Source organism: Erythrolamprus reginae, chromosome 1, assembly GCF_031021105.1.
Source record: "Erythrolamprus reginae isolate rEryReg1 chromosome 1, rEryReg1.hap1, whole genome shotgun sequence".
Lineage (NCBI taxonomy): Eukaryota > Metazoa > Chordata > Lepidosauria > Squamata > Dipsadidae > Erythrolamprus > Erythrolamprus reginae.
In genome coordinates this window covers 200,042,162-200,067,344 of record NC_091950.1, presented here as the reverse complement: position 1 = coordinate 200,067,344, position 25,183 = coordinate 200,042,162, and the positions used below count along the sequence as shown (strand labels likewise).

Genomic DNA, 25,183 nt, shown 5'->3' with positions numbered 1-25,183 from the left:
TAAGTGTATAGTTGTCATTTGTTTAGAGAAAATCAATGTTTTAGGATAAATTTGTTTAGAAAGAACCAATATATTTTACAATAAAGATTATTTACTGTTGGTTACTTCCTCCTTCCCCACCAAAATGTATGATTAATTTTATTTTTCCTAGTATAAATAGTCCTCAACTTATGACCACAATAGAGCCGAAAATTTATGTTGTTAAGTTAGAAATTTGTTAAGTGAGTTTTGCCCCATTTTATGACATTTTTGGCCACATTTGTTAAGTGAATCACTGTAGTTATTATATTAGTACAGTGGTATCTCATGATATGAACCCCTCGCCATACGAACAACCCGAGATACGAACCCTGGGTTCAGAAATTTTTTGCCTCTTCTTACGAACTTTTTCTGTCTTACAAACCCGCCGCCACTGAGAAGCCCCGCCGCCCGGCTGTCACCTTTTGAAACAGCCGGGGGGCTTCTCAGTGGCCTCCTGAACCCGAACGCCAAACCCGAACTTCCGGGTTCGGCATTCGGGAGGCTGTCGAGAAACCCCCCGGCTGTTTCAAAAGACGACAGCCGTCCGGCAGGGCTTCTCGGCGGCCTCCCGAATGCCGAACCCAGGAGTTTGGCAAAAGTTCGGGTTCGGGAGGCCGCCGAGAAGCCCTGCTACCTGGCTGTCGCTTTTTGAAACAGCAGGGGGGCTTCTCAGCGTCCTCCTGAACCCGAACGCCAAACCTGAACTTCCGGGTTCGGCATTCGGGAGGCCACCAAGAAGCCCCCTGGCTGTTTCAAAAGGTGATAGCCGAGGGGCGGGGCTTCTCGGCGGCCACCTGAACCCGAACTTTTGCCGAAGTTCCGGGTTCGGCATTGGGAGAACGCTGAGAAGCGCCCGGATGTTTCAAAAGGTGACAGCCGGGCGGTGGCGTTTTTTTGCATTTTTTTTCATTGCACGGATTAATTCATTTTACATTGTTTCCTATGGGAAACAATGTTTCGTCTTACGAACTTTTCGCCTTACGAACCTCCCTCGGGAACCAATTAGGTTTGTAAGACGAGGTATTACTGTATTATGATTGTTAAGCGAATCTGGTTTCTCCATTGATTTTGCTTGTCTGAAGGTTGCAAAGGGGGAATCACATGACTCCAGGACCAGCATGTACTTGTGCACATGCGTACGTGCAGTAATGAATTTTTTTAAAAAAAAATCCCTCCAAAAAAGGCTGAAAAGAAGATGGTGATTCCTGCACAGTGCTGAAAACTCAGCTTCTATAAATGCTCAGAAGAAAAAAATCTCTGAAAAAATTTCCCCCCAAATATTTTTTTAAAAAAGGAAGAAGATAGCAGTGTTCACGGACCAGCACCAACAGAACTGGTTCAGTAACATCATCATGATGTCACCAGCGGCTTGCTACCAATTTGGACGAACCTCTGCCAAATGCATCTGTCATAAATGGAAGTTGGTTGTCAAGCAGCCAAATATAAATCACGTGACCATGGAAATACTATAATGGTCATAAATGTGAAAAGTGGTCATAAGTCATTTTTTTCAGTGGCATTGGAACTTTGAACGGTCACTAAATGAATTGTTGTACTACCTATTTACTGCAGGACTACCTGTTTACTGCAGTCTAACATGGCAAGTTCTAGAGATGAACTCAATACTTTATCGTTGTATTAAACCAGCATCACTTGCATATTAGCTTCACTCCAGGTTAATCTTGGAGGCGGTGTTTAAGCCAGAACAAAAACTGAACCAGAGAATCAGCATTCTTTTTCAGGGCCCTTGCCTCTACTGTCTTCTATTGGTATTATTATTTTCCATCTCTGACATTCTCATATTCTCTTTCAAACATGCTCTTCTCTTTTTTCTAAAGATAGATAACTTGTAACAAAAGTTCAGCAAGTTCAGAATAAATACATTCGAACCAGTTGGCGGGAACTGGTAGCAATCCGCTAGTAAAGTCACGATGATGTCACCAAACCGGATCAGTTGGTGTTGGCCTGTGGGCACCACCATCTCTTTTTTTGATTTTTTTTCCTTTAAATTATTCTGCAGATGCACAAAAGCTGAGTTTCTAGCACTGAGCAAGTGTCGCCTTTTTGTTTTTGGTATTTTTGTAAAAAAAAAAAATAGAGGGTTTTGCATTGCGCATGCATACACACAGCATGCGCTCTGCCATGCGGAGTGGGAGGAAGCAAACCAGCAGTGAAGTAAATTGGAACCCACCCCTGGCCCAGGGCTTTTAAAATTATGCTAATGGTTAGAAAAGTCATAAGTTACCCACTTCTGTTCTAAAAGATCAGGCATAAGTTATAGGCTTCCTTATTTAACCTTTCATTTTTCTTCCTTGGTCTCATAAGCTTTTTCCTTATGGCTTCTAATTGTCTTAACCAGGTTGTTGGGCAGACCATAGTTAGACTTAATTCCCAAGGATTAATTCCTATATTGTATTTTTGAATTCAGAACAGCCCAATTTGACCAACATAGAAAGCTGTGTTCAAATCCATCTGGAAACCAAGGAAGAACCAACTGTTTATGCTTTAAAAAAAACAACACCCTGATATTTCATTATTTTTTATCATAAGCTCTATTAAATAGTCTCAGAAGTGAAAGGCAAAATATAGTTTGTATGTAATACATACATTAACATTTATGTACACATAGAATCAAAATTAAAAGCAAAAGCCCACAAATGCTATGTGTGAAAAAGAAGTTGGAGGTAGGGATAAAAAGCCTGAGGCAAGTTTTTCATTGTTAATTCAGTCTTGGCATATTTGTTCTGAGAAATTGAACTCCGGGATGTTCTCAAAGATAAATATGAATTTTATATTACCAAATACAATTTCTATGTTTCTACTTTTTCAAAAGTTTAAAGCAGATGGATGCATATATCTTTTTTAAAATGTAAGATGCTTTGAAAAACTTGTGCTTTCATTACATATATTCCTCAATGTACAGCTACAATTGAGCCCATTCCTTCTGTTGCTAAGTGGGACAGTTGTTAAGTGAGTTTTGCCCCATTGATGATCTTTTTTGCCACGGTTGTTAAGTGAAACTGACCTCCCCATTGACTTTTCTTGTCAGAAGATCGCAAAAGATGATCATGTGACCCCAGAACTTCGCAATCATAAATATGAATTAGCTGCCAAGTGTCTGAATTTTGATCATGTGACTATGGGGATGCTCCAATGGTCGTAAGTGAAACAGTCATAAGTGTGAACAGAAAAACAGTCATAAATCACTTTTTCCAGTGCTGTTGTAACTTTGAATGGTCACTAAATAGACTGCTGTAAGATGAGGACTACCTGTTGTTAATATTTCTGCTTTTTTAATTTTCTTTAGATGGACTTTAGTTTTTTAATTTAGTTTTAGTCCCTGGAGGAGATTACCGGTAGCTTTTTTTTAAATTAAAAAAAATATCCTGTCCTTTCTCCTGCCCTATATTCTGGACATTGTTATCTCTTTACATTATTCCTTACAACAACAACAAAAATTATTTGTAATAAAATTATTACATATAATAATTTCAGAACCAATACCTTCAGTTTTTCCCCAATTATCCCACCTCTTTAGTAGTAATTCAAACCACAACAGAAAATTAGGTGGCCATCAACCACCCAATCAATAAAATAAAAAGTCACACACAATCAGGCACCATATAAATACTACATATAGACTAACCCAAAGCACATATTCTGGTAGAGAAAAGTTCCCAGAGGATGGATCAAAAACCTAGGAAGATTAAACTTCTTGTCCCGATGACCAGTTTGGATCCTAGACCAGAAAAGGAAAATGTCCTATGATTTGCTCTTGATCTGCATATAGATACGGCTAAATAAACCTGGTTAAGGTTGTTATTATATTGAGTCCTTTTCTTTTAAAATATTTATAATGTCTGTTTGTAACATAAACACATTGCACAATTCCTCAAGGAATTGAAGAGAATATATTTCAGCTAGTCACTACCAAAGTTCACCTTGTGAGCTTTATGTCTGACTGATGTGTTGAATTTAGGTTTCCTGAGTCAGAGTAGAGTAGAGAACAGACCAGACTGGACCAGAACAGAACAGAACAGAACATTTATTCTAAGCCAAGTGTGATTGAACACATAAGCAATTTGTTTTCTTTAATTTATTTAATGTGAAATCCATTTTCAAAAGAGACCAGAGTACTGTGCTTAAAAGAGTTGGTCAAAGCAAAGGATTTCCTATATCTGCTCCATCTCTTCTATGATTTGGTTTGATTACCATCAAGTTTCTATCAATCTTTGCAACCACATACATATACAGTATTTCCTCCAAGTAAATCTGTCCCTAACCTGATCGCTCAGATGCACCAATTACCACAATGACCGAGTCCACCTTCCTAGATGCTAGTCAACCTCTTGTCTTTTCTCCTATCTTTCCCATCTTTAGAACTTTCTCCGGAAAGCTAAATATTCTCATAATATGTCCAAAGCAAGATCATTTGAGCCTGGTCACTCATGTATTGCGTGAGAACTCTGGATTCATATTTATTAATTGTACAGAAGGCTTCTTCTCACTTGGATCTAGTCACCCCATTTAATTCTTGTTTGAAAGTTATACAAGCCTTATCCTAGGGATTATATCCGAAAATAGGGTTGTTATACAAGTAATCCTTGACTTACAACTTCAATAGGTACCAGAAAATTCATGCTTAAGCAGTGTGATCAATAAGTGAAACATCACAAACTTGACTTGCAACTTTCCCTGCCAACTTCCTTTACTTTGCTTGCCAAAAATTAGCTGGGTAGGACAATCACATGAGCACAGGATGTTGCAACCATCATAAATGCATAACAGTTGGCAAGCACCCAAATCATGTGACTATGAGGATGCTGCAATGACCATCAGTGCTAGTCATAAGTCATTTTTTTATTGTGTCATTATAACTTCAAATGTTTACTAAACAAATGGCTGTAAATTGAGGACTGCCTGTAACTTGTTCAGCTTTAAGCCTGACAATTCTGACTGTAGAAACCAGTGAAATATGGGGACTATACTGATGATGTATTATCAAGTGCCAATTTAAAAATTTCATATTAACCAGGCATATTTCAATTAATATTTCAATTAACCAGACATACTGTATTAGTTTTCTCCAGTCCTGTTAACATCAGAAGTACTGAACTGAATACATGTCCTAGATTATTTATTTTAGAAGAGCTGAACACAGGGTTGGAAGTAAGATCTGGATGAGAAAGTCAAGTGAAACCAGAGGAAAAACTAAGATTCAGCTAAATCAAATCCACTAAATTTATCAGGACAATTTTCTTCTAAATATTACTTTTGGAAGATCTATCTTTGTCTAGGGACAGGAAAAAAAATCCAACGTAAATTTATTTTATACCAACATGCTGTGATCCACCGAACCATATACCACCATACTTCAGGTTAAAGCAGTGAACAGAATTCACTTTGTAGAAGTTAGCATCCATTCAGGAAAGGCTTGGCCAGAAATGGCATAAACAGCTTTTGCTTATGCTGTGATTTCCATTCATTGGTCCTGGAAAGATCTGTGCAAATTTCCTGTATTTTTATCCATATTATTTATTTAATGGGAATCCAAACAGTCCATTTCCACACTTTGTTTTGTATGAATTCATTCATAAATACAGTCTGTCCCAATTTCACATTCTGACAAAATAAGAAATTATCACACATTCCATTTTATAATTTCAAAACTATTTTATCCATAAATTATGAATTTAAGTGTGTGTTTTTTTAAAGTTTACTGCAAAATTTGGAAAAAGCTTTCTAATATTCAAGTCTGGGAAATACTAAATTCATCTTTTGTGTCAGAATATGATAGAGAGGAATTTGTCAAACATTCCTTTTTGTAAATAAACTACACAGAGAGGGAAAGATATAATACTCTTTCTCAGTTCAGATGGACCTGCTTATTTAACTCAGTTGCATTACAAGGTGCCGCAACATTGGATGAGAAAGTCCACTGAGCTAGAAGGCTTACTAAATGACTATGAGCCCAATACTATCTTTCAGGGTGAAATTCAGCAGGTTCTGACACGTTCTGGAGAATTGGTAGTGAAAATGTTGAGTAGTTCAGAGAATTGGAAAATGCCACCTTTGGGTGGCCCCAGAGTGGGGTGGGAATGTAGATTTTGCAATATCCTTACCCCAGGAATGGGGAGGGAATGGGGATTTTGCAGTATCCTTCCCCTGTCATGCTCACCAAGCCACACCCACAGAACTGGTGGGGGGAAATGTTGAATTTCACCCCTGGTTTCAGTTTGACCTACTACACTGAGTTATTGTGAAACTGAAATGAGAATGAGAATTCTAATTATTCTGTGTGCATCCTTAATTTCCTAGAGTAGATATAGGACCATGGTTCTCAACTTTTTCTTCATCACCTACTCCCCTTGAATCACAGACCAGTCATGGACACCCAACTTAACTGCAGATTTATATCATAACATTTCCTCAAACATTTGTAGACTCCCTATGATGATACCATGGCCTCCTGGATCCACGGACCACAGACTGAGAACCAGTGATATAGGATATAAATGGATGAGCAAAAAATGATGAAATTCATACTGCATTTTAATGTTTGTGGCCTTTGAAATAGGAACTAGTTGAGGCTTTCCTTATGTAATGATGTGAAAATTGTTGGATTTATGATTTCCCCCAAATTCTCAGCCAGCATGAGATGGACATATGAACTTATTTTCACCAATACAACAATTCCAGATTTCTTTACACAATGGTATCTTCTGTTTGAAAGATGGAAGGAAAGGGGTACCTGGTATCATCTCTTTCCTCTATGTAGCTAATGGTGAATCCCCAGATATAACTGAACTAATAATTCAGATTATCTATGCAGGACTTCACCCACACTTGTTGTCATCTTCCTGAGGATTGCTCTAGGACATTTGTTGCCTAAGGTAGAGGAAATATAATTACCTGTTTCTGTTGAAGCTAATAAGTAAAACTCACTTTTTTCAACATTGTGGACCCTTGGTGCTCTCTGAGATTAGTTGTTTTCTTGAAAATATTTTATCATCCTATATGTAACATTAAATCTAGAGGGAGTAAGATTTGCTTTCAGTTTATATATAACACCTTGCCCTATCAGTGTTAGTGGGAGGGTTGTTTTCTTCTTGGTAGATCCTTGACTAGGCTGTTATTTACTGTTTAATTGTTTTCTGAATTTGTAGTTCTTTGATTGGCGTATTACTGCTTGATTGTAGGTCTGGTATTAATGCAATGTTTTCAACACTGGAAATCTGATGACTTTCTCCAGGACACCTAAGTGGCTAGTTTAGCGAGTGTCAAGACTATGTGCAATAAACATAGTTCTTTGCCCTTGAGAGAAGTGGGGGTGTGAAGAAGGCTAAGAAAGATTCATGATTTAAGGTTATGACTTCATTTCCCAAATGGCAGAACCTAATCTTGATCTTGCTCAATTTTCATTTGAGAAGATTCTTTAGTTATTTTATGTATCTATTTACAAGATTTATAGCTTATCTACCAACTATGAAGAGCAGTAACTGCAAAAATGTCCCATTGACATCATTGTTACAGGATGTATCATAATGTTCTTGCCAAAGCTCAACTTCAGTTAAATCCAAGAAGTTTGTGATTCTCAGGTATTTAATAAATCTTAACTTGGTTCTAAATATTTGTAATGTTTTCAAAATAGAAATTAACACATCCGTCCACATTTCAACATCCCACTCATGAATGATCTATATCGATAAATATCCAAACTTTTCATATTTTAATTGGTTCATATCACAAGAGCTTTATACATAATAGAGAAGATTTAAAAGAGAGCAGGAGACTGAATTCTAGTTCCATTTTTTACTATTTCCTCAAAGGGTGGTTGTTTGTAGGGAAAATTGGAAGAAGAAATATTATATACAGTATGTCCACTGCCTTGAGTTATTTAAAAACCAATCAAGTCAAATAAATAAATAATGAAGTCACTCACAAATGCATATTTTTTTATCCGAACCTATCCACTTAGATTTGAATATTGAATATGAATAGGATGAAAAGCTCACCCATGCTTTTTAACTAGTAGCAAAACATTTTCCTTCTGTCCCCATTGGAGAGGTTCTGAATCTAACAATAGTCTTACTGTGTACAGTAAGTAGCATTAGCAGAAAAAAAAGCTGTTATGTTTGTAGAAGTTGCCAATCACCTTAATTTTTATATATTGTTGCCATTGAGGGATGTTGCCATTTTAGCCTTGCTTCTGCAATAAAATGTATTTTTCAAGAATGTCATTTCTTTACCATCATTTTTATTTCAAAAGTAATTATTATTCAACAAAATTTTGTGCAATTATCTTTCTTCTTCCATCATCTCTCCCTTTTACTTCTTCACCTTTCTACAAGGAAACTCATTAACTTTCCTCAGTTGTCTTCCTTAGGCATAGAAATATCAAGTCAAGTAAGATTATTAATAATTATTAGTCAAAAACTAGAGACCAGAACCAGTTAAGAACACGCAAGAATATCCAGTTAAAAACTCTGGATTAATATAATAAATAACAGATAAAACATTTATTATTTTATCTAGAATTTTTAACTGGATATTCTTGAATGTTCTTAACTGGTTCTGGTATCTGGCCTTCGACTGTAATAAATGTATTTGACTTGAAACAGAAATGTCTATTTCCTGTACATCTCCCATTTCAAAATTTCCAGAACAGTTCTATTACTCAGAATAGGAACGGAGGGTAGGCTGTAAACATTTGTTTCAAATATTAGGACAAAGGGGTTTTTTAAACTGTAGGAAAATAATTACTTCTATGGTCCTTGTCCATTCCATGTCCTCGTGTAGCATCAGCCAGAACAAAGCATTGTTTCTCATTGTCATAAACTGATTAAATGGGATTATTTCCTCTTGATAACAGTCCTGTGAATTAAATCTAGAGAAATGGCTTGCCTAAACCAAATCAGAGAACATTATGACTGAGCAAGAACCTAACTCTATTTTTTCTCTAATTAAAACCAGCCCTATAATTACATTTTAGGAGGGAAGGATTTCAAACAACCTAATTTAAATCACAAGTGGGGGGATGTGTAAAATGAAATAATTAATTTAACTTGTTTCCCAATGCTAGAAAACATACACGAATACATATACCATAGGGACTCACTGGTTAATCTAATTCCTCAAGCCAGGACAGTTTATTGCTAAATGAAGCAATTTTTGCTATCTGTGAGGATGTTAAATTGGATATGCCTCTGTTTATTTATATACTAAGCATCCTTAAAATTGTGATGCTAAACAAAAACATAAGCCAACAAGGTAAAAGTAAGCCAAAAGAAAATGAGACATTCAGTTTCCAACCACAAAGATGGGCTCATCCAGCAACCTGATCCAATACCTAAGGCCATGATGGCGAACCTACTTATTTATTTATTTATTTATTCAATTTTTAGGCTGACCTTCTCCTTAGACTCAGGGTGGCTTACACCATGTTAGCAATAGCGCTTTTTAACAGAGGCAGCATATTGCCCCCACAATCCGGGTTCTCGTTTTACCCACCTCGGAAGGATGGAAGGCTGAGTCAACCTTGAGCCGGTGATGAGATTTGAACCGCTGAGCTACAGATCTACAGTCACCTATGGACAATGTGCCACAGGTGGAACACAGAGCCCTCTCTGCAGGAATGTGAACTGTCACCCAGTTCAGGTTCACCATGCATGCACACTCGCCTCCCACCGGCTAGCTGATTTTCAGGCATCTGCTACACAGGGGAGATGCATGCACCAGGGTAGGATGGTCATGTGAGCTTGCATGGGGATGGGGGCAACACGGGCAGGGGGCGGTACCCCCCTGTAGCACATTTTTGTGCCCAGGAGGCTGCAGGGAGGCTTGCTAGTCCAAAACGGGGCATGGGAAGTGTGCCGTCCCTCCCCCCAGCAGCCCATTTTTATTCCCAGGTGGCTGCGGGGAGGCCTGTTAGGCCCAAAATGAGGCAGGCTGGTTGTGTACACGCTTTCAACATGTGAAGAGAAAAAGATTAGCCATCATTGACCTAGGCCAGAAAACAAGGCCTTATGAAAAACCGATAGCATTTAGGGAAATCTAAAAATTGGGAGTATGTTGTTCCTCATTAGACTCAGGGCAGCTTACAACATGTTAGCAGTAGCACTTTTTAACAGCCGGCATATTGCCCCCACAATCCGGGTCCTCACTTTACCCACCTCGGAAGGATGGAAGGCTGAGTCAACCTTGAGCAGGTGGTGAGATCTGAACTGCTGACCTACAGATTTACAGTCAGTTTCAGGGGCCTGTAGTACAGCACTCTACCTCCTGCGCCACCCCGGCTCTTTTTTTGACTCGAGCAGTATACAGGTCCTCAATGGAAGGCAGGTTGGCAGTAACTGTTTTTTCTGCACTTCTAATTATCCTCTTAATTCTGTATCTGTCTTGTTGGGTTGCAGAGCCGAACCAGACAGTTATAGAGGTGGAGATGACAGACTCAATATTTCCTCTGTAGAACTGTATCAGCAGCTACTTGGGCAGTTTGAGATTTCTGAGTTGGTGCAGAAACAACATTCTTTGTAGTACTTTTTTTTGATGAAGTTTTGATGTTAGGTGTCCGTTTTAAGTCTTGAGATATGATAGAACCTAGAAACTTGAAGATCGCTATTGTTGATACTGTGTTATCTAGTATTGTAAGAGGTCTTCCTATATGAGGGTTCTCCTAAAAATTGCAAATCTAAAGTATGTCACAGAATGTCTAAACTGCTGGCAACAAAAGTGAGTACACCTGTAAGCGATAATGTCCAAATAGGGTCCAAAGTCAATATTTTGTATGGCCACCATTATTTTCCATTAAGTGGCCTTGGGAGAGAGGGCTGTAAAGCACTGTGAAGTGGTATATAATTCTAAATGTTATAATGCTATTTCTAAATAGGTACTTCATACAAACTTCTGAAAATAGCTAGAAATGTCTAATATGGAAAAATAAGTTTGATTTTCAGTGATTAAAATTTGCCCAATAGGCTTGACACCCACAACAGTCTTTGACAAATATCAGTTAAACTGGAAGAAAGTCTCATCAGACACAATGTGGTCTTTCATTGGAGTTTTTACCACTAGTGAAATATACGGAACTGAGAAAGATTCTTAAACAATGGATTATGAGTGTAGATTTGGAAACAGATATAAATCTTATGTCCAGAGACCTTAGGTCTTGGAGACTGAAATGTTAGTACAGAACTGTCTAATTAACTCATAACCTCATAGTGCTTTAGATATTGAAGAGCTTTATTTGAAATTCACTTTAATGTACTACTATCTCTCTTGTTCATGGGACATTTTAATAAGATTTTCTTTAAGGAATTCATTTCCACATAAGTCAGGTACAAATCAAAACAGCTAGCTTTAAATTAAATTACCATTACAAGCTTTGGAAAGATCAGGTTCACTTTTTGTAATTTAAACTGTTTTTGTCAGCTAAATTATTATTATTTATTATTATTATTTATTTATTTATTTATTTATTTATTAGATTTGTATGCCGCCCCCTCCATAGACTCCCTTATTATCAAATTGTACCCAGTCTTTGCTCATAATCTAGCCCCATATATGCAATTTATAAAGCCCAGCATGAAATAGGTGTAAACTCTTGGCAATATTTCTAAAACTGTAGCGAGCTTGATTGCTTATCACCTTTGCATAAATATATACCTACTGCTTTTGCCTTCAGTATTTTGACCATGATGGTTCATAATTGAGCGATCAAATATTTCTTGCAATATAGGTAATCCCCACTTAATTACTGACTGCAGTTGGCACTGGTAACTCCATCACTATGCAACAGGTTGTAAAGTGAAATATCACATGATCATGCTCAAATTACAAAGTCAGTTCATCAGTTCTGGTTACAGTTGTTAAGGGCAACATCACATGACCCCCATTTACAACCTCCTGTCAGTTTCTCCATGACTGAGGATGGCATATGGTGATCATGGGAGGCTGCAAGGTTTATAAATGCACATGGTATCCTGCATGATAAAATAGTGATCATGTGACTCTTGGGATACTGCAATGGCTGCAGTGAACTGGTTGTAGATCTTATTGATAACTTTGAACACCTGCTGAACAAGTGGTCAGTTTTGACATTGCATTCCTGTTAATGCAACTTAGACCTATATTAAATATTAAAAAATTTAAAATAGTGAAATAAATTCATCACTACTGTTCAGTGAGACTAAAATCTTAATTGATCATTTGTTTTGTATTTTGTTTTCTCTATAACTAAAGATATTTATATTTAAAAAAACTTCAAAAATGTACCCTGAACTCTGTTACATTTGGATTTTGTATAGAAGGCACTTGGTCTGATGGTCCAGTGTGATCTTTGTTTCATTCATTTTGTTCACTTGTCCAGTCAGATCATTCTGACTGGGATAGATTGGTGAATTCTGAAATTAAACCAAACAGTGGCTCTTAGAATTACAGAATTTAAGGATGAATTGATTGTAACTTGGCAGAATTGTTGCATCTTGTGGTAATAAATAATATAATATTTATAGATATTATTGGTTGGTGCATGGACATAAAGTTTATTGCCATGAAATTACAATACATCTCTAGGATAAAAGATTCTAAATGCTGTATACACATTTCTTTTCATCTTATTGCATTGTTTAGTCTAAGTTCATCTCCTTTGTGCCAAAAATAAAATTTCTAGTGTGTGTAGTGGGATGGCTGGGAGGAAGCAGGTGACAAATGGACCCCTCAGTAATTCTTAAATTATAGCATAGCTACACACTGTTTTGAACTGCTTGCTCCTAACTAAATGTTTTTTTAGTGCACAATGCTTTATATTTTTAGTTTAATTTCCTCTCATAAATGCCTTTGCTAAGTTTCAAAGATTTCCCATTATGTTCTAATAAAATATGTACAATTGTTCATTTTTAGCTTGCTTCAATATTATTGCTTTGCACAGTCAGGTAGAATGACAGGGTGGAGTAACTTTGAAAGGATATGGGAGGAGGTAGTCTGTTTATACATTAGGGACTGCTAATTGGACTTTAGGTGCCAAGTGTTAGATGCTTCCGACTTTCCCACAACCGCACCTTAAGTATATGAGCTTGACCCAAATTCATCACAGTCTTTTGCCTGCTTTTCAAAGAACAAATGAAATTTTCAGCCTTATTTGTGAAGAAAACTCATCTGTGCATGCACGCAAGTTTTTGCTATGAGTTCCTACTTCTGTTCATTGCCCCATTGTTCTTTTCGTTGCTGGCTAAAGGAGATATATTTGAATTCTCTCCCAAATGAAGGAGGATTGTGTGAAACAATTGTATATCAATACCATTTAATTCTAGTCTTCTTTATTTAACTTGCTATTAAATAACTTTATAGAAGTCTGGTAAGTTATGGGATCTAACAGTCTTGTCATTAGCTTCAATTATGCTAATATATGTGTAAAGAAATTGTTTGTGTGTGTGTGTGTGTGTGTATACGTAAAATGAGTCATCCTATATATAAAATGAGTTGTCCTAAAAATACGAATTCCAGGTATAGCTATAGATGAAGAAACAATAGACATCATGATCTCCAGAACATCTTTACAAATTTATTGTACTAAGCTTTTATCAGCCCCTGTTGATATCATCAGAATGTAAAATCTCCATTGAAGAGATGCTTCCTTTGATGTAATGCCAATTGAGTAAATGTCAATGCAATGACAATGACTAAATTGATCGGCAGGCATTACATCAAACCAAGCATCTCTTCAATGGGAATTTTACACTCTGATGAAGTCAACATGGGCGGACAAAAGCTTAATACAATACATTTTTTTTAAAAAAATGGAGATCATGATGTCTATTGTTTCTTCATATACAGTGATCCCCCGGTTATTGCGTCCCCGACCATTGCGAACAGGCTAATTTGCGATTTTTCAACCCGGAAGTCAAAACACCATCTGCGCATGCGTGCCCTTTTTTTCTATGGGCACGCATGCGTAGATGGCGCCAGGCAGATCAGCTGCTGGGCGGCTTCCCTAGGTCTTCCCCCTCTTGGCGGGCATCAGCGAGGAGTTTCCCCACCGCCCACGCAAACTCCTTGCTGCTGCCGCTTCGCTCGGGCCGCTTCCCAGCTGAGTACTCAGCTGGGAAGCGGCCCGAGCGAACGGCTTGTCCGCAGCCTGCCTGCCCGCGCGCCCGCGGCTCGCGCGCCCTTCTCCCGCCCACGCCGTTCGCTCGGGCCGCTTCCCAGCTGACTACTCAGCTGGGAAGCAGCCCGAGCAAACGGCTTGTCCGCAGCCTGCCCACGCCGTTTGCTCCCCCTCTTTCTGGCGGGAGGGTGAGAAGCCCTCCCCAGCACCCGCTCGCCCGCCCTTCGCCGCTCACCCGCCCTTCGCCCGGCCACCCGCCGTTCGCTCGCTGCTCGCCCGGCCACCCGGGTTCAGGGGGGTGCTGGCAAGCCGCCCATGCCGCCGGCGACGTTTTAAAACAGCCGCACGGCTTTCCAATGAGTCCCGAAGACAAACGCGGAAGTTTGACGTTTGTCTTCGGGACTCATTGGAAAGCCGCGCGGCTGTTTTAAAACGTCGCCGCCGGCATGGGCGGCTTCCTAGCAGCCCCCCAAACCCAGGTTGGGGGTCCGGGGGGGTGCTGGCAAGCCGCCCATGCCGGCGGCGACATTTTGAAACAGGAACCCCAATCTTCGGCTCCTCGCTAGCGCTGCGGGAGTAAAAACACCATCTGCGCATGCGCAGATGGTGTTTTTACTTCCGCAGCGCTACTTCGCGAAAACCCGATCATTGCTAGGGGTCCTGGAACGGAACCCTCGCAATGATCGGGGGATCACTGTATTTCTTTATTCATTTATAATTTTTAATGTCCAAACACTTCTCAATGTTAAAAGTTAGAATTAGTTGCAAGTTTGCCACCTTGATTCCTTAGCCCTTTTAAAAATTATATACTCCACCACCACCACCTAATACTAGGCTAGGTGGAGTATTAGAATTAAGGCTATTGATGTTACCATTATGAAGGGCAATGGAAGTAGCAAAATGTATAAGTCTACATAAGCTCTTTGTGATAATTTTTTTTTCTGGAATTCATTTTTCATCTCTGACTTCTGAGTCTGCTAGAAAGATAAGACACTTCCATTATTTAATTGTCACAGTTTGGACCAGCAACTTAGTCATCAGGCAAAGCACAAAGTGAAACCACAACTATGCTGGCAATGTTACTTCAACTTTCCTTTGCTCACAGACCTGCAGAAGTTGTAAATGTCTTCAAAGTTACTTTTGCATCACTGTTGTGACTGAAAATGTTTGCTGAACTAGGCAGTAACTAAAGAAAGACTCTGTATGTTTAAACTGTTGTAACCGCAATAACAAACGAGTCAAGAAAATTCATTATTTTCAGCTGTGTGCACAGTTTTCCAGTCAATGTAGATTAGAATAGATTAATTAAGATAATGTCTCAAAATGCATTTTAAAATAATAAGCAACTGAAAAACTGCACAATATTAGATCCTATCACCTAGCAGGAATAGCAGATAGAAGAGTGCCAGTCCATCAAAAGCCTAGGTACCCTCGTCATTTTCAAACCAGCAACAAAGGTTAATGCAATTCAGCATCAATCGTATCAGATGAGGGAAATTTTTTGCATATTGCATATTGCAGATGCAGCCTTGGGCTTGCTGGATAGGGAATCTATATTATATAAAAGCAAAACCCACACACACATTAATCATGAAATCTCCAGAACTGTAAAACCTACAAACTTGAAATTTGCCATGCATGTTCCTCTTACCTTCTAGGTCTCACTAATAAAGGGTTTTTCAAAATGATCATTGGAGCATGAGTATTTCTTATGCTATTATTAACAAGCTCTGTGCTAAGGAGTTCTACTCCTCCTTCCCCACCTGAAAGGAAATCTGATCCAAATGCAAAACACAAGCCGAGGACTTTCAGTTTTGCTTTTGCTTTCACAGCAGCAAGCAGCTTTACTACAGAACAGTTGAATTAAACCACACAGAGACCCCTTCCTGAATCCTTATTGCTCACACAGCAAATACTGTTTGAGTTTCCAAACATTCCTCAACTCCTTCACACACTAACAGGATGCTAGCTTGATTAATACAAATGGACGCTAGTAGGCAGAAACAGATTTTTCCTCCTTATTTCCCTCCTCAATTCAGATGAATCTATTCCTTCTCCTCCTAACACCAGTTAAAGAGAAAAGAGGCAAAAACACAGGAAAAGATTTACAGATGCAATTAGGAAAACACAAATAAGGAAAGGTGCCTGTTTTTCCCATGGCTAGTTCTATGTGGCATGTTCCAGAGTCAGTTCACTTGACAGCTTGGTCATCCTCCAGCCAGAGACCAAAACCAGGAATGTTGTTTACAGGTCCTGAGCAATTCATCTGAGGGATGAATTGAAAGTCTATTCCAGTGGTTCTCAACCTTTCTAATGCCACGACCCGTTAATATAGTTCTTCATCTTGTGGTGACCCCCAACTATACGTTTAGCACCAATTCTTCCAACAGGTCTTTAAACTGATTGGAAAGAGATCAGAGGGACACCCCCCCCCTGTAAACGCCTGATTGGTTAGATTGTAAAAATATGTTCCGAGATGCCAGAATAGAAGCTTTAGTTGCTAACACCATTGGAAATTTGTCTTGTCCCATGGTCTTAGGCGACCCCTGTGAAATGGTCGTTCGACCCCCAAAGGGGTCCCAACTCCAAGGTTGAGAACCACTGGTCTATTCTATGCAAAGAATGTCTTCATCTCTAACAAAAACTTAGCTTACCATCTCTAATGAAATAGTACAGTCCCCTTTTTAAATACAGTGGTACCTCATCTTACAAACACCTCTTCTAATGAACTTTTCAAGATACGAACCCGGTGTTTAAGATTTTTTTGCCTCTTCTTCCGAACTATTTTCACCTTACGAACCCAAGCAGCTGCTGCTGGGATGAAGGGGTTTCTTTTTTTTCCCCTTTTTTGAAGAAAGAAAAGGGAGGGACGGCTTGGAGGAGGAAAGATTTTGCAGAGAATAACGTGCTTGCAAAGGCACTGAAAGGGTGTCTTTTTAAGAAAGAAAAGGGAGGGGCGGCTTGGAGGAAGAAAGATTTTGCAGAGAACAAGATGCTTGCAAAGGCACTGAAAGGGTGTCTTTTGAAGAAAAGGGAGGGGAAGCTTGGAGGAGGAAAGATTTTGCATAGAACAAGGTGCTTGCAAAGGCACTGAAAGGGTGTTTTTTGAAGAAAGAAAAGGAAGGGGTGCCCCCCTTGCCTTTCTTCCTTCCCACTCACCCTTTAGCCTAGCCTTGCTTCTTCCACCGGTCCCCTTTAGCTGCTCCTCCCTGCTCTCTGTTCACCTCCCTTCTAAAGTTTGGGATTTCCCTGAAGGATTTGCACGCATTATTTGCTTTTACATTGATTCCTATGGGAAACATTGTTTCATCTTACGAACTTTTCACCTTACGAACCTCCTCCTGGAACCAATTAAGTTTGTATGATGATGTACCACTGTACTCATTAATTTTCAAGTTTTTAAGTGTCAATTTACCAAGTCCCATCACATAGTTTCATAACAATGCATGAGTATTTAGCTAGTCATTGATAAATGTAACATTCTCAAGAAGACATTGCCAGTAGACTTGAAATGATAGGTAAATAACTGAGGGAGATCGAATCACCCCAAATATACAGTATAGACAAGCCCTTGAAACTACTCTGCCATTTGTGAACAAAAGAGGAAAATATTCTTATCCACAACGACCTTTTGGAGAAAGCTAGTTAAGTGTTCTGTTATCCAATGCTCTCTCTCCCAGAGATGGAGAGAGAAAGTCTGAATTAGAGCAGGGTTGCTATTTTTTATTAGTGACTCCATGTAGGTAATTTATGAGGATACAGCATTAAATTTCATTACTTACAAGCCAGTGATTGTGTTTTGAGTATAATTAAGATAAATACAACATGATAATATTTAATCATTTATTCCCCCACCCCCCTTAGGCTTATATGACAATAAAATTGTTAACCTTGCCTACCAAGGGTAAAAGCATCAGTTTTAGCTCAATTTCTTCTGAATTTCTAATTACATTTATCATTTTGCTATCACACTTGATTTTTGCAATTGTCTTACAATATTCTTTTGGTTGTGCCAAATTCTTTACTTTTGCAGATCCTGTCATGTGTTCATGTTTGTGGAAACATGCCCATCTGTGTGTATACAGTATTTCAGTTGATTTAGAATTGCTTGAGATTTTGCTGTTTTACACATTAACATTATTTTTATGAAACAAGAAACCTAACTTCTCTTAAGGGGAAAGGCATGGTAAAAACTCTGAGGCCAGTGATTGATTTCTATCTTGAATACATGACCTTCTTGCTTTGAAATCTGTACTACAGTGACTCAGCTTCTGTTGGATAGACACATTAACCTCTTGTAATTTGATAAAGACTCATATCTGTCTTGTTGTTTGCAAAAATGTTTGTTGACATCTCCAGAAATTGAATTGAATCACATTTAAAATTGGTACATTCAGTTACAAGTTCCTATAGGAACATAAAACACTTTTTCTGCTTTTGTATTTTTTGTGTTATCCTGAGTTGTAGTCTCCATGATTGACTGTGTAATGGTTTTATTTTCAAATAAATTAATCTGTCATATTATTAAGATATGGGACCTGAATTTGTTGTGCCAAAGTCATTGGCATCCACAATGAAAGACACTGTCTTCAAAATGGTGGACACGTTGCAACAATTAAAGCTTTGTACCTTCTTGGGGTGCATGCAGTTTATGCTAAAAAGGGACAGATATTTGCCCAGTTGCACCCACAATTCTGAAACCAGTGACTATCAGTTAACTCCCATCAAAGAAAAGTTACTGTAAGTAACTAAACAGCACTTTTATTTTATGTTGGATTTTCTGGATCCAGACAGTGGAATCATGCAAACAAAGTCCAAGTAGAGCAGGTTACATGTTTTTTATAATTTCCATTTTTAGAGCAAGATTTATTGCATGACTCAAAACTTATAACTCTATTTTTAAAAGAAGAAGCAGAACTGCATAAAACATACCAAAGTGTAAAACTCCCCATGATGTTTACATATAAATTTTAATTATATTTCTGAAACAGAAGCTATTTTTAAACTATCTACTTTCTTTTTTAGCAAAACCAGAGACTGTTTTATTCAGTGGAATTAATGTGTTAGTTATACCAGTAGGCAGTTTAACTACTGTCCTCTAAACTCTTTTAATGAGATGATCTGATGACAGTAACTTTTTTTGCAAATTGACTTTTTTCCATTCCCACAGTAATTCTATCTAGTAATGCACACGTGTTGCTATTAGGAAAAGTGAATATTTGGGAAATGTGTTTTTGTACTGTTTGAAATCACTCAGACGTGACATTGCATTTCTTTTCTAACCAGTCCTTGTTTTAAATAGATTGGGAAAAAAAGTATTTGGCACCAGGTTATGCAGGAAAGAAAGTTATTTTAACTGTCTATTGAGGACATGTTTTTAAAACAGGAAAAAACACAGCCGTGAGTTGATAATAGTTCACTGAAAAGGTTAGCACAACTAAAATGGTTTTGCCTTCTTTTTTAAATGGAACACATCTTACACAAATACAGAGTTTAAAAGCTGTAATGTGTAACAGGAAAGTTTCCTTTCTGTGAAGTTCTGGTTCTAATTTCAAATACACATTAATTCATTTCTTATGTGTGAACTAAGACAAAGAGAAAAAAGAAAAAAGGTATGTGTCAACCCTGAAGCTGGCCTGACTAAGGCCATTTTGAGACTTTGGTGCAGACACCCTGAAGGAGATGTACAGAGAGTGGGGGATGGAGATAGTTGGGGTGTTGTAGTAAAAACAAAATACTTTCTCTTGGGAACCAAGGACATTCTTGCAGGTGCTCAGAAAGACTGGACTGGAGTCACTTAGCAACTAGACAGCATCCTGATTGGACCATGTGGCTGGTTGTTTTGAGAAAGTGACAAACTTTTACTTTTTACTAGTGAAAACCACAAGAAGACTCAGGGTCAGCTCGTGCCAATATGACATATTCAATAAACTTATTCTATGAGGAAATTGCCGGCCTCAGAGTTTTGTTTGCTATGGATATGTTACTTGGAACCCTGACAACATGTTTAAGCTAAGATGACCCTGTTTATTTATTAAAAAATAAAAAAATGTTCAGTGAGAACAGCAACAACAAAAAAGAACTCCCCAGTGATTTTTACTATAAACCATTATATGCTTTAATGTGTACAGCAGAACAATATTTTAATCAAATATTTTGACACATTCATAAGCCTTTTTTTTACTTGAGGCCATATCATACAGTATTACAGAAACTAAGAGTCTTTATTGGATGTCTTACATTTCAGCACAAAGTTGCACAACCTGAAGACCGGGAATTAAACAGAACCCTTCAAAATTGCAACTGAACTGTACTTTTTAATTAGGCAGAAAAACAAAAATTAGTAAAAATGTTTTAATAAGCTTTATATTAAATTGAACATGGTTAGAAATAATTATTAAGTATAGTTAAGGAAATATAATGAGGGAGCCAGTTTGATATAATGTTTGAGAAACATGGCTAGAAACTGGGAATTCTAGTTCTGCCTTAGACAGATGAGTACTCTTAGGCTAGCCGCTAGTCATTCTCTTTCAGATCTAGGAAACAGGTAATGGTAAACCAATTCCAAAATCTTGCCAGAAAACTAAGAGAGTTCAGATAGTTGCCAAAATAAAAAGTTACTCAAATCAATGCCCCCCCTCTCTCACACACACTTTTGGTCTGGCCCTTTCTACTCTTTGGAATTTTGTTCTTGGCATACTATCCAAAGACCAAGGATTGCTGTCTGCTCTCCAAAAGCCACAAATTCTTGGTTGACTACTTGTTGTGGTTAGCTCTGGGCCAACTCCTGCCCCAAGGAATGTGGAGGTGGATGTGGGGGAAACATCCACATGCCACAGGCCTGTTTTGCTCCTGATAGAATCTGCCGACAAAGTCTCCTCTGACCAAGGAAGCGTGAGTGACAGGAAAGAGGGGAGTTTGGCAGACAGCCCAGGAGGAGATCAATCTTCCTTATCATCCCTGGATTCTGAACAAGAACTTATGACACACCCACGCATGCAGAGAGTGATGCATAGAAGAGAACAACTGAAGGATTATTATAGGAGATAAGTGAGGCCACCTGTGGTTGGGTGGGGGCTGCTGTAATTAGTGCTACAGATAAAAAGAGCAGCGTGCTGATTTAGCCTTGTGGACGTTTATCTGATTCATAGTTCGTCAAGATCATGGTTTTGCTGTTTCCCTGTTCAAGACTGTGTGTGGACTTTCTGGGCTTTGGAATTTGGACTCAATTTCCCAGTTACTGGGTAAGAAATTGGATTGCATTTAACCTGTGCCTTGTGTGTACCAGAAAATCCCTTTGACATTTAAAAAGGGAGTTTTTTCTGCTTTTTTGTTGATAAAGACTCTTTGTTTTCTTTCTGTCGTGTGGTGTGTGTCTTTTTGGACTAATTACCCTGTAATTACGGGCGGTTGGGACATGCCAGCAGAACACTACTACAGAATGAAACTTGGAATATAAATAACCGTTATGGAGACTGGATATTGACCAAATCCAAAGGTGATTCTACATCACAAGGAGTCAGTAAATACCTTCAAAAAGATGGAAAGACAAATGTTCTTTTGAATATGCATGCATATACTGTTAATGTCAGATTGCATGGGAAATGAAGAGGTGAGACGCAGGAACAATTCAGCACCATTTATTTAGCTATCCCTAAAGTAAACAGAATGTGGATAGGCTACCAGGAAGCCGCTTTTAAGGGCTCCCTGCAACTGGCTCAGCCAATGACAGCCACTTAAATCTTCCACCACTATAACAGCCAATCAGTGACATATATGCAAATTTTGACTACATAATAGTTAGTGAGTTGAACCTTTGGCTTTATTATACAAACTGCAGGTTTAAAGACCTTGAATCACACATTTGAATTCTATTGACCCATCAAATTGCAAATTCAAATTGTATGATTCACTCACATTATAAGTTTTAATAGGAGGCTGCTGTTACTAATTTTCAGCTAACCACAGTCTGCTGTTATGCCTGATTCAGATTAATCTTAGTTAAAAAGAATTCCTACTTTGGACATAACAAACTATACTCAGAATCAAAAACATACGTTTTGGATCCTTTGATGACCAACCAGAGAATAGAGAATTGCTCTACTGTACTGTCCATCATTTCTGCCTATGCCAGCTGTTTCACCATTGTCCTACTTGTATTGTATTTCTACAGTGCTTCCCTACTCTTCTGCATTTCCACATCTCCTAGTATTTCGTAAGTATTCTCATCAGCTGGAGGCAACTTTAACTTTAATCCATTATCACATTGAATGAAACTCCACTGTAGGAATCGGTGCCACAGAATCCATTTAGCATACTAGAAATGATGTCAGTATAGTATTACTTTGTGAAAAGTTTATTGGTTGCATGTGTAAAAATGCATGCATACACACACACACGTGCACACACTTTACACTCAGGACTTTATAATATGTAATACTGTAAGAGGCAGATTTATTTATTGGTTACAAAGTCTAGGCAGTTGTTGGCTGAAGATCCCTTTTTTAAGAGAAAAACTCTATAGTTTTTGTAGTTGACGCATTTGAGATACAGTGGTACCTCGTCTTACGAACTTAATTTGTTCCATGATGAGGTTTGTAAGGTGAAAAGTTCATAAGATGAAACAGTGTTTCCCATAGGAATCAATGTAAAAGTGAATAATGCGTGCACGCCCCAAACTCACCCCTTTTGCCTTACGCCACTGGGAATCCCCGCCTCTGAACTTTCGTTGCGAGGAAAGCACCCGTTTTTGCGCTGCTGGGATTCCCATGAGGCTCCCCTCACTGGGAAACCCCACTTCCAGACTTCCATGTTTTTGCGATGCTGCGATTTCCCTGAGGCTCCCCTCACTGGGATTCAAAGCAGCGCTGGCAAAAATGAAGGGAATCCCAGCCGCTTCGCTGGGAGCACTTTCTCTGAGCACTTCTGGAGCGCCTGCCCCGCCACTCTCACAGCCCCTTCGCTGGGAGCACTTTTGTCCAGGACTGTCAGCGAAGGGGCTGCAGGACAGGCAGGGGGTGGTTCTGGAAGCACTCGGAGAAAGTGCTCCCAATGAAGCGGCTGCAAGAGCTCTTTCTCCAAGTGCTTTGGGAATGCTTGCCCCACCTCTCCTGCAGCCCCTTCGCTGACAGCCCAGGACAAAAGTGCTCCCAGTGGAGGGGCTGCAAGAAATCTAAAGATTAATGGAGTGCTCCCAGTGGAGGGGCTGCAAGAAATCTAAAGATTAATGGAGTACATAGTTTATAGTTTATTAGATTTGTATGCCACCCCTCTCTGAAGATTCGTTCCCAAAGTGCTCAGTGAAAGTGCTCCCAGTGAAGCGGCTGCGAGAGTGCTGGCTTGGCGAACACACTCCCAGCGAAGGGGCTGTGAAAGGGTTTCCGCTGAACACTTTGGGAATGCCTGCCCCCTCCTCTCACAGCCCCTCTGCTGGGAGCGCTTTCATCCAGGGCTGTCAGCAAAGGGGCTGCAGAAGAGACAGGGCAGGCATTCCCAAAGCACTCGGAGAAAGCGCTCTTGCAGCCGCTTAGCTCGGAGCGCTTTCGCTGAGCCAGCCCCTTTGTAGTCGCCCTTCTGCTCCAGCCCTGCCATCTGAAAGGGTGGGGAAGCCACGTCCCGGCAGATTCCATCACAAGACGATAGTGGCGGCGGCAGCGGTTTTCCTTTCATAAGCAGCAGCAGCGCTGGGAATGTCACATCCACACACCCGCTGCCCCCTGCCCCTGAGCAAGGATCTGAATGCCGGCAGTAATGGGCAAAAGGGGTGAGTTTTGGGCTTGCACGCATTAATAACTTTTCCATTGATTCCTATGGGAAACATTGTTTCATCTTACAAACTTTTCACCTTACAAAACTTGTCCCGGAACCAATTAAGTTCATAAGATGAGGTATTACTGTATATATATATGGAATGAAATGGAGATTGTGAAGTGTTTTCTAATGCTTTGAATAGCCATAGCAATTTGCTAACTTTGAAAAAAAAATAAGCCCAATTTGTATCAAAGAAATACCCAAGTATTTTACAATTAACATTTGCCCCTACGCATCAGTCAAGCTTCCTGTCATGATTATATAATAGGTGTGTAATTGGTTTTAGAGTAATATAAATTCATTTATTAAAAGGTCGGAGTTTTTTTATGATAGTTGGTTAAGGACATTAGACAGGGAATAAAATTAATATTGTTGCATCTTAATTGGGTAGTAAATTCTATTAAGATTAAGCAATCATGCATAGGATGTTTACTAAACCATACCAAAATGACTTCATCTCTATTCTGGTATGAATTATCTTCTTTGTTTGAGAAAAAAAATGTTAGCAAGCAAATCCAGGGAGTCAACTTTTTCTTTATTGACACAAATCCTATGCAGGTCATGACTGTTGGAGAAAAGAAATCTAAAGATTAATGGAATACATAGTTTATAGTTTATTAGATTTGTATGCCGCCCCTCTCTGAAGACTCGGGGCGGCTCACAACATAACAGTGATACAATACATGAAAAATCCAATAGTAGAAAAATTAAATCAATTTGAAAAACATTAATAACGTAGTAAAATCCCTAACGATACAATCATACACATTCAACCTAATCCATCATACAGTAAGGCCGAAAGCATGGGGGAACTGAAACATCTTCCCCTGGGCATGTTTAATTTATATATGGTATGCTTGTGTGTATGTCTGTTAGTATATGGGGTTTTTTAAAAATCTTTAATATTTTAAATTGTCAGATTATTTATGATTTGTTTCCACGTGTTGTGAGCCACCCCGAGTCTTCGGAGAGGGGCGGCATACAAATCTAAGTAATAAATAAATAAATAAATAAATAAATAAATAAAAAAGGGGGGGGAGAAGGTGGTAATTATTCCCACGCCTGGCGACAAAGGTGGGTCTTTAGCGTTTTATGGAAGGCGAGGAGGGTGGGAACTGTTCAAATCGCTGGAGGGAGTTAATTCCAGAGGGCCGGGGCCACCACAGAGAAGGCTCTTCCCCTGGGTCCCGCCAGCCAACATTGTTTGTTTGACGGGACCCAGAGAAGGCCAACTCTGTGGGACCTAAT

At 39.0% G+C, this 25,183-nt stretch overlaps 1 protein-coding gene across 3 annotated transcripts in view; it reads left to right on the top strand.

Annotated features, from left to right (window-relative positions):
* LOC139156372 (calcitonin gene-related peptide type 1 receptor-like) overlaps window positions 1-25,183 on the top strand; it is a 103,850-nt gene that overhangs the window by 30,574 nt on the left and 48,093 nt on the right. The window contains exons 1-2 of one of the 3 annotated variants that reach the window (XM_070731907.1): window positions 21,305-21,369; window positions 22,299-22,340. The exons of the other annotated variants lie outside the window; for them this stretch is intronic. The gene's annotated coding sequence lies outside the window, so the exon portion shown is untranslated. Of the gene's footprint in view, window positions 1-21,304; window positions 21,370-22,298; window positions 22,341-25,183 lie in introns of those variants that run through there. 3 annotated transcript variants of the gene reach the window in all.